We start from the raw sequence: 12,901 nt of genomic DNA, 5'->3' as shown, positions 1-12,901 counted from the left end.
TTAAATTTAGTGATCATTCCAAAAAATTAGAAGTTTTAGTTAATGTTCCAAGACTTTTTAATCTAATATGGTACAATTTAGGATCATCTGGCACTGTGTCTTTTTAAATTAGTATTAAAATAAATTAGTCATGTTCACTCACTGTAAACCATAACACATAGATTTTGTTGTTAAAATTTTTATTGCATTAAAGAATTCCCGCTCACACACAATATCCTTATGATCAGTTTACTTTATCTTTCTACCCATATATAGTGTCCAAATCATCTTTTTATTTCGTCTGAATTTGCATTTATATTTAACACATACATACATATATATGTCCTTAATTCTTCAAATGGTGCCACTCATTTGCCAACATCTTTATTAATCTCTCATTTCCGTTCATTTATTAATCTCTCATTTCATGTCCAATTTCATTTACTGTTAACTCATATTATTTGCATTGACTCGAAACAAACCATTCCACATTTATAGACTTTTTTTATTAAATTTTTCTCAAGGCATTAAGTACATTTCATTGAAGCCTTTTCTACAAATGCCTTACACTTTGTCCACATTCACACAAACACACACGAAATGTACGCAACAAAACATGATCAGTTTATTTCATTTTTCTACTCATTTATGGTGTCCAAATCATTCATGGTTTCTTCTTCTTTTCTTAGCGGCATTTGTATGTTAGTTTTGTTCTTGCATTTATATTCAAGCACTTACATTTGTACACATGTCTTCAAATGCTCGCATATCAACTCGCATGCCAACATATTGACATATTATTCTCTCATTTCGCCCACCTCTCCTCTATCTTTCTCTCCTTCTAAGTTTTTTTTTCAATAAATGCGAAAAGGCAACAAATTCTTTGAAATTGTATGGAGCACCAAACTATTTTTCTATTCTTCGTTAAACACATTTGTTTTCAACACCGACACACGAACCGTAATAAAAAAAGTTCCACGACGAACCAACACAACCAAAAACTACAAAAACGCACGACACATTTTGCACTGAATTCGATACACAACAACAACAAAATTGTTAAATAGGAATATCGAAATTTTACAAAATAAAAGGCAAAATATTTATGTTTTTACTTTTGACAATTATGGCAGGGCGTTTTGAAATGTACTTTCTTCATATAACCAACATATCCTTTTATTGATTTGAACGTAATATTGCCAAACGAATTTTTGCTATATTGTTGTGAAATACTTGTAATTGTCTTTTATCACCTTTACACCGCACCGACACTATTCAACCGACCGATTACACCAAATGACTCCGCGCAACTGAGAAAACAAAAGTTCCCGACGCAGGCTCCAAGGTAATTGTCCGACATTTGAAAACAGAGGAGACATTTGGAGACTTCCACATTGGAATGTAGGTAGTCATGCTCCCTTTATTGATTGCTCTCTTAAATAACGGAAATGCAAAAGAAACTCATAATACTCGGCAATTGGTTGTTGGTTGGTTGGTTTGAGAGAGGGGTGGTGGGGCTCATCGAATAAGGTCAGTTGCACTGATGTAGTTTAATAGAACAGGAAAGGGGAATTGAAGTGTTGTCATTGTAGCGTCTTTTACTCATATTGACCATTTCACATATATTTGCGTTTATTTTTATGAAGAGATAAACGGACATAGGCTTGAAGTTTTAAAATAATTATTTCTTATGGACGAATATAGGGGTGGCTTTTTATAGAAATATTTTTTATGGACAAAAATAAAAGTAGTTTTTTATAAAGGAGAATTTTTTTAGGAACGAGCATAGTCTTCGAAAAAATATTTTAAAAAATTAATTATACCCTACACAGCTATGTTGTCAGGATATTATAGCTTTGTGCAGCCCCAAGAATTTGTATCGCCGCGAAATATTGGTCCTAGACCCACCTATCTCGACTAGCTGAGTCGATCTAGACATGTGTGTCCGTCCGTCCGTCTGTCCATTATAATTTGTAAACACGATACAGGTGTTTACGATATGGACCAATCTTCACAAACTTTTGAATGTAGGATGGGTTCTGGACAATGAAGCCCCCTATCGTTTTTGATAAAGATCCGTTAATATTTAGGGCATAAAATGGACCAAAAACTTAATTTTTGTCTGATTTTCTGATCGCTCCAGAGGCCGCAATTATGGTCTAAACATGGCGAATTTTTACATGGAGAAGGGAATCGGGCCCAAGAATAAGCATGCCTGTTTTGATAAAGATCGGTCAGTATTTAGCGGCTCAAATGGACCCTTACTTTTGTGTGGAAAATCACATATGTTGTAGTCTATGACGTATATTTTTACTCCTGAAGCACATAGACCCGAGAAGGTGATAGTGTATCCAAGAGGAGTGGTTGACCTTTAAATTGATACCAATTATATTGTCGTTAGTACTCGGCTGTGGGAGTTACACTTAAAGATCTACAGGTGCTTGCGTATTCAGGCATTATTTGGTAACTCATTACCACACTAGAGGGAGGAAATAGCTCTGATCGCTTTCAAATTTTCCAGGGAGTTCCAGTTATGGTCAATGACGACGTACTTAATTTTCAGTGATGATTAGATAATAATAAGCGGGCCTAAAATCATTTTCGATCTATAGGCACAATTATAAGCCGAACATCACCAAACAAACCACGGTGAAGCGAATCTGGACAATTAAATAGAAGGACTGTACTGAATATTAGTAATATTCCGAAAATATGTCAGTGTAAGGAAGAGGTGCTGTTGACTTCTAATCGGACAAGAGGGTGCAACTATCACAAATAAAAATCCCTAGAAATGTAGAGTTCCGTGGGAGTTGTGTAGGGTATCGTATGGTCGGCACCATCCGACTATACTGTTCCGCTCACTGGTTTTTACTATTGATTTATATGTTTCGAATTAAATTAAATTGATAAAATACAAACACATCTTAGAGACAACTATTTGGAAAAATCGATACTAAAGTCAATTCTCGGCATAACGATTAATCACTTGAAAAATTCGTTATTTAACGAGTGCGCACCATATTTCTTAAAATAATAAACGCATACATATCTTCGTCCTTAAAAAATATTTGTTCAAATTACACACGCCTATGTTGGTTCTTAACAAAATTTGTCTTTAAAAAATGCACACCTATGTTCGTTCATAACAAATATCGTAAACGCACCTAATTCCGGCATGTACCAATAGTCGGCATCTGTTTTATATAACTTCAAATAATTAAAAATTAACTAAATATGAAAAATATATTGAATAATCTCCAATAATACTGCAACCTATCTCTATATAAAATTTAATCAAGCTAAGTACATTTATTAAGTCAAAATTTGGCATTCGGCCAATGAGGTTTGTCAACACTAGCGAAAATTCATGTTTCTTAAGAAAAAATTGGTGGGCATGTCGATTTCAAAAGACTTGTAACTATATTAAAAATATATATTTTTCACAAGGATCTCCATTGTAAAGAACATCGAGTATAATACTTTAGAATTTAAAATCATTAAAAAATACTTGTAGTTATGATATTTTTATCGATGCCGACATTAGGAACAAAAATGTTTAAAGTTTTCCTATAGTCCTATAGCACCTTTTCGATAATTTTAGCTCAAAATTGGAAAAAATTTTAAATAAGTGCCCTAAATAACGATTAATTTATAAAAAATCAGTTTTGCTTGATTTTACATAATGGAAGTCATGGTTTTAATCTTAAATTCGTTTAACCTCTCAAATGCCTTATTTAGCAATGTCGAGAATTGAACAAAAGTTTCCGAAGTCGACACCATGTTTTATAATTATAATATTTCAATAAATAAGTTTAATCTTTTAATACAACACTAATGGAAACGTCCGATAATAATAATTATTAATGAAAATAGCAGAAAAATTAATTAAATAAATAAGTTTTGTTTAACTAAAATATCACATGTCGACTATTGGAATATGACATGCCGACAATTGAAAACAAAATGCCGACTATTGGCCCAAAGGCACTATTTTACCTAATTATCAATTTAATCTACTTTAATACAAATTAATTAAACAAATTTGTATTGCATCAGGAAATAAACAAAATTTGACAAAATATGAACCTAAATACAATATAGTGAAAATAATGCTCTCGGGATGGTGAAACGTTTAAAATTCGAAAATCATTGAAGTGCCGACTATTGGTGTACTTACCCTATTTCTTTAAAAAAATCACGCCTATGTTTGAATTTAATTCGCATATGCAAGTTTCGCATCAGGGCGGAATAAATACAAGTTATCAACGTACGACCTTTGTAAAGCCACATAGCCCAATATGCCTGATGAGCCGCTTAACCAACGGCTAAACGCGTCGCATAATGGTGGGTACGTAGTAGGTTCTTCTCCTGGCTTTCCTTTTCATTGCAAAACTTAAATCATCAAGCTCGACTCGGAAGAGTATAAATAATCACATAAAATTACTTTGAAATGATCACTGCCTTTACAAGGCAAAATTCAAATAACAAAATATTTCTTTAAAAATCGACGCTTATGTTCGTTCATAAAAACATTTCTTTAGGAAATTCACGCCTATATTCGTCCATAAGAAATACTTTTTTAGAAAATTCACGTTTATGTTCGTTCATAAGAAATCATTCTTTAAAAAATCCAAGCCTATGTTCGTCCATAAAACATATTTCTATAAAAAATATTCTTTAATAAATCCACGTCCATGCAATTTATTTCTCAAAAAGCAAACACGTCTATGTTGTACTTAAAAATATATTTCTATTTTCCTTTATGATATCGGAGAAAATTGTAAAATCTAGTAAATTCTTGCAGTACGGGAACAGACCACATGTTTGTATGTAGCATACATTTTCACTGTATTTATTTTGTTTACTTTATGTTTCACACAAATATATTTAAAATGGTCAATATTAGTAAAAAACGCTACAGTGACAACATTTCAATTCCCTTTTCCTGTTCTATTAAACTACATCAGTGCAATTTGCCCAAACACCCCTCTCAAAAACCAACATCAATGTATTACCGATTATTGAGCTTTTGTTTTGCATTTCCGTTATTCAAAAGTGAAAGAGAGAGAGGGAGAGAGAGAGTTAAATAAAGGGATCATAGCTGCCAACATTCCAATGTGGAAGTCTCCAAATGTTTCTTCTTCTTTTTTCAAATGGTGTGCAATTGTCTTGGAGCCTGCGTCAGGAACTTTTGTTTTCTCAGTTGCGCGGAGTCATTTGGTGTCATCGGTCGGTTGAATAGTTGCGGTGCAGTGGAAAAGTGATCAAAAACAGTTTCAAGTATTTCACAATAGTATAGCAAAATGCGTTTTGGCAATATTACATTCATTTCAAGAAATTATATCTTGGTTATAGCAAATTATGTTTCAATACGCCCTGCCATAATTGTCAAAAGTAAAAACATAAATAGGTTGCCTTTTGTTTTGTAAAATTTCGATATTCCAATTAGCAATTTTGTTGTTGTTGTGTAATGAATGCAGTGGAACATTTTGTCGTGCGTATTTGTAATTTTCGGTTGTGTCGGTTCGTCGTGGACATTTTTAATTACGATTCGCGTGTCGGTGTTGTGTTTAACGAAGAACAGAAAAATAGTTCGTTTCAAATAATTTGTTGCCTTTTCGCATTTACGGAAGAAAATAATAAACATGTTAAGAGTAAAAGAATGACGAGAGGTGGGCGCAATGAGAGAATAATAAAGATGTTGGCAAATTAGTGGAAGCATTTGCAGACGTGTGTACAAATGTATGTATTTGAAAATATATGCAAGAACAAAATTAACATACAAATGCCGTTAGGAAAGGAGAAAAAAAAACCATGAATGATTTGGACAGGATAAATGGGTGGAAAAGTAAAGCAAAATTATCATGTTGTTGTTGTGTTCATTTTGTCTGTGTTTGTGTCAATGTGGACAAAGTATAAGGAATTTGTGTGATGCTTTGATAAATATGTAATTAAAAAAGTCTATAACTGTGGAATGGTTTGTTTCGAGTCAATACAAATAATTTGAGTCAAGAGTAAAAGAAATTGAATATATGTGAGCGAAATGGGGGAATTAAAAGACGTAGCCAAATAAGTGGCGCCATGCGAAATAAACATATGCCTATAAGAAAAGAAAAAGAAAACATGGATAATTTGGATAGAAAAATAAAATAAAGTGATAATGATGCTGTTGCGTACATTTCATGTTTGGACAAAGTTTAAGGGAATTTTTTTGTGCGTAAAAACCTTTCAATAGAAATTGCTCAATGTATTAAATAAATCAAACAAAAAAGTCTATGTGTAATGCTTTGTAATGAGTGAATATGGATAATCGAATTTATTGATAATGAAAACTACAGTGGCAGACGATGATCAATTGTACCATATTCGATTAACAAAACATTGAACTATATGCCTATAAGAACATTAATTAACTAAAAATGGAGATTTTTTGGAATGATCACTAAATGTAAAAATAAGGTAAGTCGATTATTATTGTTTAAAAATTTCTTTGAAACACAATATTAAATTTTGCGAACATTTTTTTATTACTCTAACATATTAAATTTACGAACATTGTTTTTAAATTTTCTAACCGAACTAGATAGAACTAAAATTTTACATTTACGACGAGGGCAAGGGTGAGGGTTATGATTTTTTTTTTGCAAAGTTTAATCAAATTTCTATGAGTTTCCACACACGATAGGTAATTTTATAAAAAAAAATCACACTCCCAAATTAATTTGAACGTTTTTGATACGTGAGAATTTATAAAATTTTGTGCGTAATTTTAGGCAAATAGGGTAAGTACATCAATAGTCAGCACTTTAAGTATTCTCGCATTTTAAACGTTTCATCATCTCGAGAGCATTTTGTTCACTATGTTGTATTTAGGTTCATATGTTTTTGTTTACTTCCCGATGCAATACAAAATTTGTTTAATTAATTTGTATTAAGGGGACCCCACCCATTCTCGGTTTCAAAAAATTTAATTTTTTTATTTTGATTTAAATTGAACTTACACTAATTCAAGAATGTCCCTATAAATTTTCAAGTGAAAATCTCAACAATTTTTGAAGATATAGCCGATTTATTGTATTAGCATCAGGTGACAGCAAGAGGGCTTCTCAAACTTTAAACGCGTTTTTCTCCAAACAGCGTGTTTGCGAATGGCGGGCACGATAACTCAAAAACTAATAACCCGATCGATTTTTGGGACGTTTCTCTGTGAGTGTATTGCTATCGTATGAACTAGGATAAAGTCAATCGGTAAAGATCTTCCTTATTTTTTAACTTAGCTTGCGATCCAAAATAGGAGATTTTTCAAAAAAAAAAAAAAGTTCCGCCATTTTTTTAATTGTTGTACGAAGTCAATAATCCTAGTTCATGCGAGAGCCAGACATGTACTCTTTCTAACTCCGTTAGAATTTTCGGATTCCCGCCAAAAAACAACATTTTCAAAGGTTAAAAGAATTTAAGATTAAAACCATGTCTTCCATTATGTAAAACCACTCAAAACTGTTTTTTTATATAATAATCGGTTTTTAGTGCACTTATTTTTCCAATTTTGAGCCACAATGATCGAAAAGTTGCTTATTATTCACCCATATGCCGACTGTTGGCATATGGGTGACGGCATCGATGAAAAATATCATAATTACAAATATTTTTTAATAAAGTATTCTCCACTATGTTCTTTACCATTACGAAAAAGATCCTTGTGAAAAATATAAAATTTTAATATAGTTACAAGTCTTTTAAAATTGACATGTCCACTAATTTTTTCTTAACAAACATGCATTATCGCTACTGTTGACAAACCTCATTGACCAAATTCCAAATTTTAACTGAACAAATGTACCTAGCTCGATTAAATTTTATACAGATACAGTGGTGGTCACGTAATTAAAACATTTACAAATGCAAACATTGTTTCAGCTGCCCTCGATTCGTTTGAGGTATTTTAAAAATTTGTTTAATACAAAACACTTCGATATGCGGTACTTTAGAGATTTAGTGTGAAAATAGAAAATTATTGCATGCAATTTTTCCATAAATAACGGTTTTTATGAAAATACATCGGCTTTGAAGTGGCCACATAATTGAAACATTTTGTAATTTTTTGCTTTACTGCATTTTTTGAAAATATTTAAAAAAAGCTCTTTAATTTAGTTAAATTATGTATACTAAGCACCGATAAAATCATTTACAGATACAGTTTTTTTTTTTAAAATCTGTAAAATCTATCCAAATTGCCAATAATTTGTACAGTACACCTAACATTCAGAAAATCACCTTTATTATAGAAAATAAAGGTCCGCATGAACCAGAAATTACTAGAATTAGTAGAACACAATAAATAATTCTCAAAATAAATAAAAAATTGAAATAAAAACTCAAAAAAATGGGAATTAACCTAAAGGAACGATTCAACTTCGATAGTCATTATTGAAGAGGGCCAGAATTTTTTTGAAAAAAAAAACTTAAAAAATCCACAACGAAAAAAAAAATTGTTCACCACGCCTAAATGTATGTTCGTCCTAAAAAATCTTTACACTTTTTTTCAACCACGCCTAAATTTATGTTCGCCCTGAAAAATGTCTTTAACAAATTCCACGCCTATCGTCGTTCAAATTGTTTTTTAAAAATCCACAATTTCTTTAAAAAAAATCCACGCCTACGTTCGTCCATAAAAAATACGTTTTTTTAAAAATCCACAATTTCTTTAAAAAATCCACGCCTACGTTCGTCCATAAAAAATACGGCTTTTCAAAAACCACGCATTCTTGTACATAAAAAAATGTTTCTTTCCAAAAAAAACCATCCTACGTCCGTTTATCTCCTCATAAAAATAAACGCGAATATATATTTCAAATGGTCAATATTCGTAAAAAACGCTACAATGACAACATTTCAATTCCCTTTTCCTGTTCTATTAAACCACATCAGTGCAACTGGCCGTGTTCGATGAGCCCCACCACACCTCTCTTAAACCACCCAACAACCTATTGCCGAGTATTATTGTTTTGTTTTGCATTTCCGTTATTCAAGAGAGCGATAAATAAAGGGAGCATGACTACCTACATTCCAATGTGGAAGTCTCCAAATGCCTCTCTTATTTTCTAATGTCGTGCAATTACTTGGAGCCTGCGTCAGGAACATTGGTTTTCTCAGTTGCGCGGAGTCATTTGGTTTAATAGGTCGGTTGAATAGTGTCGGTGCAGTGGAAAGGTGATCAAAAACAATTTAATGTATTTCACAACAACACTGGAAAAAGAGTTTGGGCAATATTAAATACATTTCAATAAAGGATATCTTGGTTATAGCAAAAAATATTTCACAACCCCTTGCCAAAAATGTCAAAAGTAAAAAAACATAAATATTTTGCTTTTTGTTTTATAAACTATTCCTATTTAACAATTTTGTTGTTGTTGTGCGGTGGAACATTTTGTGGTGCGTATTTCTAGTTTTCGGTTGTGTCGGTTCCTCGGGGACATTATTACGATTCGCATGTCAGTGTTGAAAACGAATGTGTTTAACGAAGAACAGACAAGTAGATCGGTGATCCCATTCAAATTCAAAGAATTTGTTGCCTTTTCACATTTACTGAAGAAAATAAAAAAAAAAACATGTTAAGAGTAAAAGAAAGGGGAGAGGTGGACACAATGAGAGAATAAGGAACAAGTTGAGTTTAGGGGCTCATCTCCGATTTTTCTGAAATTTTTGTCACAGGTAGATCTCGTCTCCCTGATCACGAAAATATATGACTTTCATGGGGGAAGTCCATAATTCCCGAGATATGGACCTCTAAAGTTCCGAAATTCCTATGCTCATAACTTCGTTATTTATGAATCGGTGAAGGTAATATTGGTATGATTGTAAAGCGTACACATTATATTTCCACTTAAATTCGTTTTAATTAAAAATTTATCAAAAATAGCCGGCCTTCGGCCGGGGATTTAAGACTTTCTCCTATGGACAGGCGGAAAATTCGGCTAACGCATCAACAATATTTTTTAAACTATTTTTTTCTAAATAGCCGGCCTTCGGCCGGGGATTTAAGACTTTCTGCTATGGACAGGTGGAAAAATTGGCTACGCGATTAAAATTTCCTTTATTTCAAAGTTTTTCTTATATAGCCGGCCTTCGGCCGCGGATTTAAGACTTTCTCCTATGGACAGATAGAAAATTCGGTTATGCGATCGAAATTTTCTTTTAAATAAACATGTTTCTCTAAATTCCCGTCAATATTACGATTGTCGGCCCATAAATGTCCATGTTATGAGCATATGAATTACGGAACTTCAGAGGTCCATATCTCGGGAAATATGGGTTTCCCCCATGAATGTCATATATTTTCTTGATTAGGGGGACGAGATCTACCTGTGGTAATAATTTCAGAAAAATTGGAGATGAGCCCCTAAACTCTACTTAAGCCAAAACTGGAGATTTTTTGGAATGATCACTGAATTTAAAAAAGAAGGTATGTCGACTATTATTATTTTCAAATTCCATTAAATTTTCCAAACATTTTTATTGCCCTAAAATATTAAATTTACAAACATCGTTTTTAAATTTCCTAACCGAAGGGTGAGGGTAATGATTTTTTTGCAACGTTGTATTAAATTTTTATGAGTTTTCATACACGATTAGGTAATTCCATAAAAAATCTCACTCCCAAATTAATTTGAAAATTTTTGATTCGTGAGAATTTATAAGAATTTTTGCGTAATTTTAGGCAAATATATAATTAACTTCAAACTTTAGACCCACTCAGATGGCATAACATATTTTTTTATTTACAATTATTTCGAATTAAATGATTTGAATTATTTATTCTTTCTGAAAATTATTTTTAAAAATCCACGCTTTGTTATTCCTTCTGAAAATTATTTCTTAAAATCCACGCTTTGTTACTCTTCTGAAAATTATTTTTAAAAATCCACACTCAGTTATTCCTTTCTTTCTTAAAACAATCTTAAAAAATTAAGACGAAAAAATCGTTAAAAAATCCACGACTATGTTCATTCATAAAAATTTCTTTAAAAAATCCACGCCTATGTTCATTCATAAAAATGTTCTTTAAAAAATCCACGCCTATGTTCATTCATAAAAAAGTTCTTTAAAAAATCCACGCCTATGTTCATTCATAAAAATGTTCTTTAAAAAATCCACGCCTATGTTCATTCATAAAAATGTTCTTTAAAAAATCCACGCCTATGTTCATTCATAAAAATGTTCTTTAAAAAATCCACGCCTATGTTCATTCATAAAAATGTTCTTTAAAAAATCCACGCCTATGTTCATTCATAAAAATGTTCTTTAAAAAATCCACGCCTATGTTCATTCATAAAAATGTTCTTTAAAAAATCCACGCCTATGTTCATTCATAAAAATGTTCTTTAAAAAATCCACGCCTATGTTCATTCATAAAAATGTTCTTTAAAAAATCCACGCCTATGTTCATTCATAAAAATGTTCTTTAAAAAATCCACGCCTATGTTCATTCATAAAAATGTTCTTTAAAAAATCCACGCCTATGTTCATTCATAAAAATGTTCTTTAAAAAATCCACGCCTATGTTCATTCATAAAAATGTTCTTTAAAAAATCCACGCCTATGTTCATTCATAAAAATGTTCTTTAAAAAATCCACGCCTATGTTCATTCATAAAAATGTTCTTTAAAAAATCCACGCCTATGTTCATTCATAAAAATGTTCTTTAAAAAATCCACGCCTATGTTCATTCATAAAAATGTTCTTTAAAAAATCCACGCCTATGTTCATTCATAAAAATGTTCTTTAAAAAATCCACGCCTATGTTCATTCATAAAAATGTTCTTTAAAAAATCCACGCCTATGTTCATTCATAAAAATGTTCTTTAAAAAATCCACGCCTATGTTCATTCATAAAAATGTTCTTTAAAAAATCCACGCCTATGTTCATTCATAAAAATGTTCTTTAAAAAATCCACGCCTATGTTCATTCATAAAAATGTTCTTTAAAAAATCCACGCCTATGTTCATTCATAAAAATGTTCTTTAAAAAATCCACGCCTATGTTCATTCATAAAAATGTTCTTTAAAAAATCCACGCCTATGTTCATTCATAAAAATGTTCTTTAAAAAATCCACGCCTATGTTCATTCATAAAAATGTTCTTTAAAAAATCCACGCCTATGTTCATTCATAAAAATGTTCTTTAAAAAATCCACGCCTATGTTCATTCATAAAAATGTTCTTTAAAAAATCCACGCCTATGTTCATTCATAAAAATGTTCTTTAAAAAATCCACGCCTATGTTCATTCATAAAAATGTTCTTTAAAAAATCCACGCCTATGTTCATTCATAAAAATCCACGCCTATTTTCATTCAAAAAAATGTTCTTTAAAAAATCCACGCCTATTTTCATTCATAAAAATTTTCGGAACAAATCCACTTTACGGACACCTCTCAGATAATTTTGAATTTTTTACCATAGGTAGCCCTTCTGATGCTGATTACAGCAACATACATTTTTTCGGGGGGAAATCAGTACTTCCCGAGATATGGGGTTCCAAAGTTCAAAAAATACCCCCACTTTTTATTAAATATATTTAAGAATACCACTCCGAAACATTTAAATTTCTTACAACACATAGTCCTTTTGGAGCTGATTACAACCTAATTATTTTATTTTTTTTTTTTTTGGAGATCTTCGTACTTCCGGAATAATTTCATTTTTTTTTCTAAATAGCCGGCCTTCGGCCGGGGATTTAAGACTTTCTCCTGTGGACAGGTGGAAAATTGGGCTACGCGAGCAGAATTCTCTTTTAATTTCAATTTTTTCTAAATAGCCGGCCTTCGGCCGGGGATTTAAAACTTTCTCCTATGGACAGGTGGAAAATTGGGCTACGCGAGCAGAATTCTCTTTTAATTTCAATTTTTTTCAAAATAGCCGGC

This window comes from Musca vetustissima, unplaced genomic scaffold (assembly GCF_032173495.1).
Source record: "Musca vetustissima isolate MV318-11 ecotype Yass unplaced genomic scaffold, APGP_CSIRO_Mvet_v1 utg3185, whole genome shotgun sequence".
In the NCBI taxonomy this organism is placed as follows: Eukaryota; Metazoa; Arthropoda; class Insecta; order Diptera; family Muscidae; genus Musca; species Musca vetustissima.
This window is presented reverse-complemented; position numbering follows the sequence as displayed.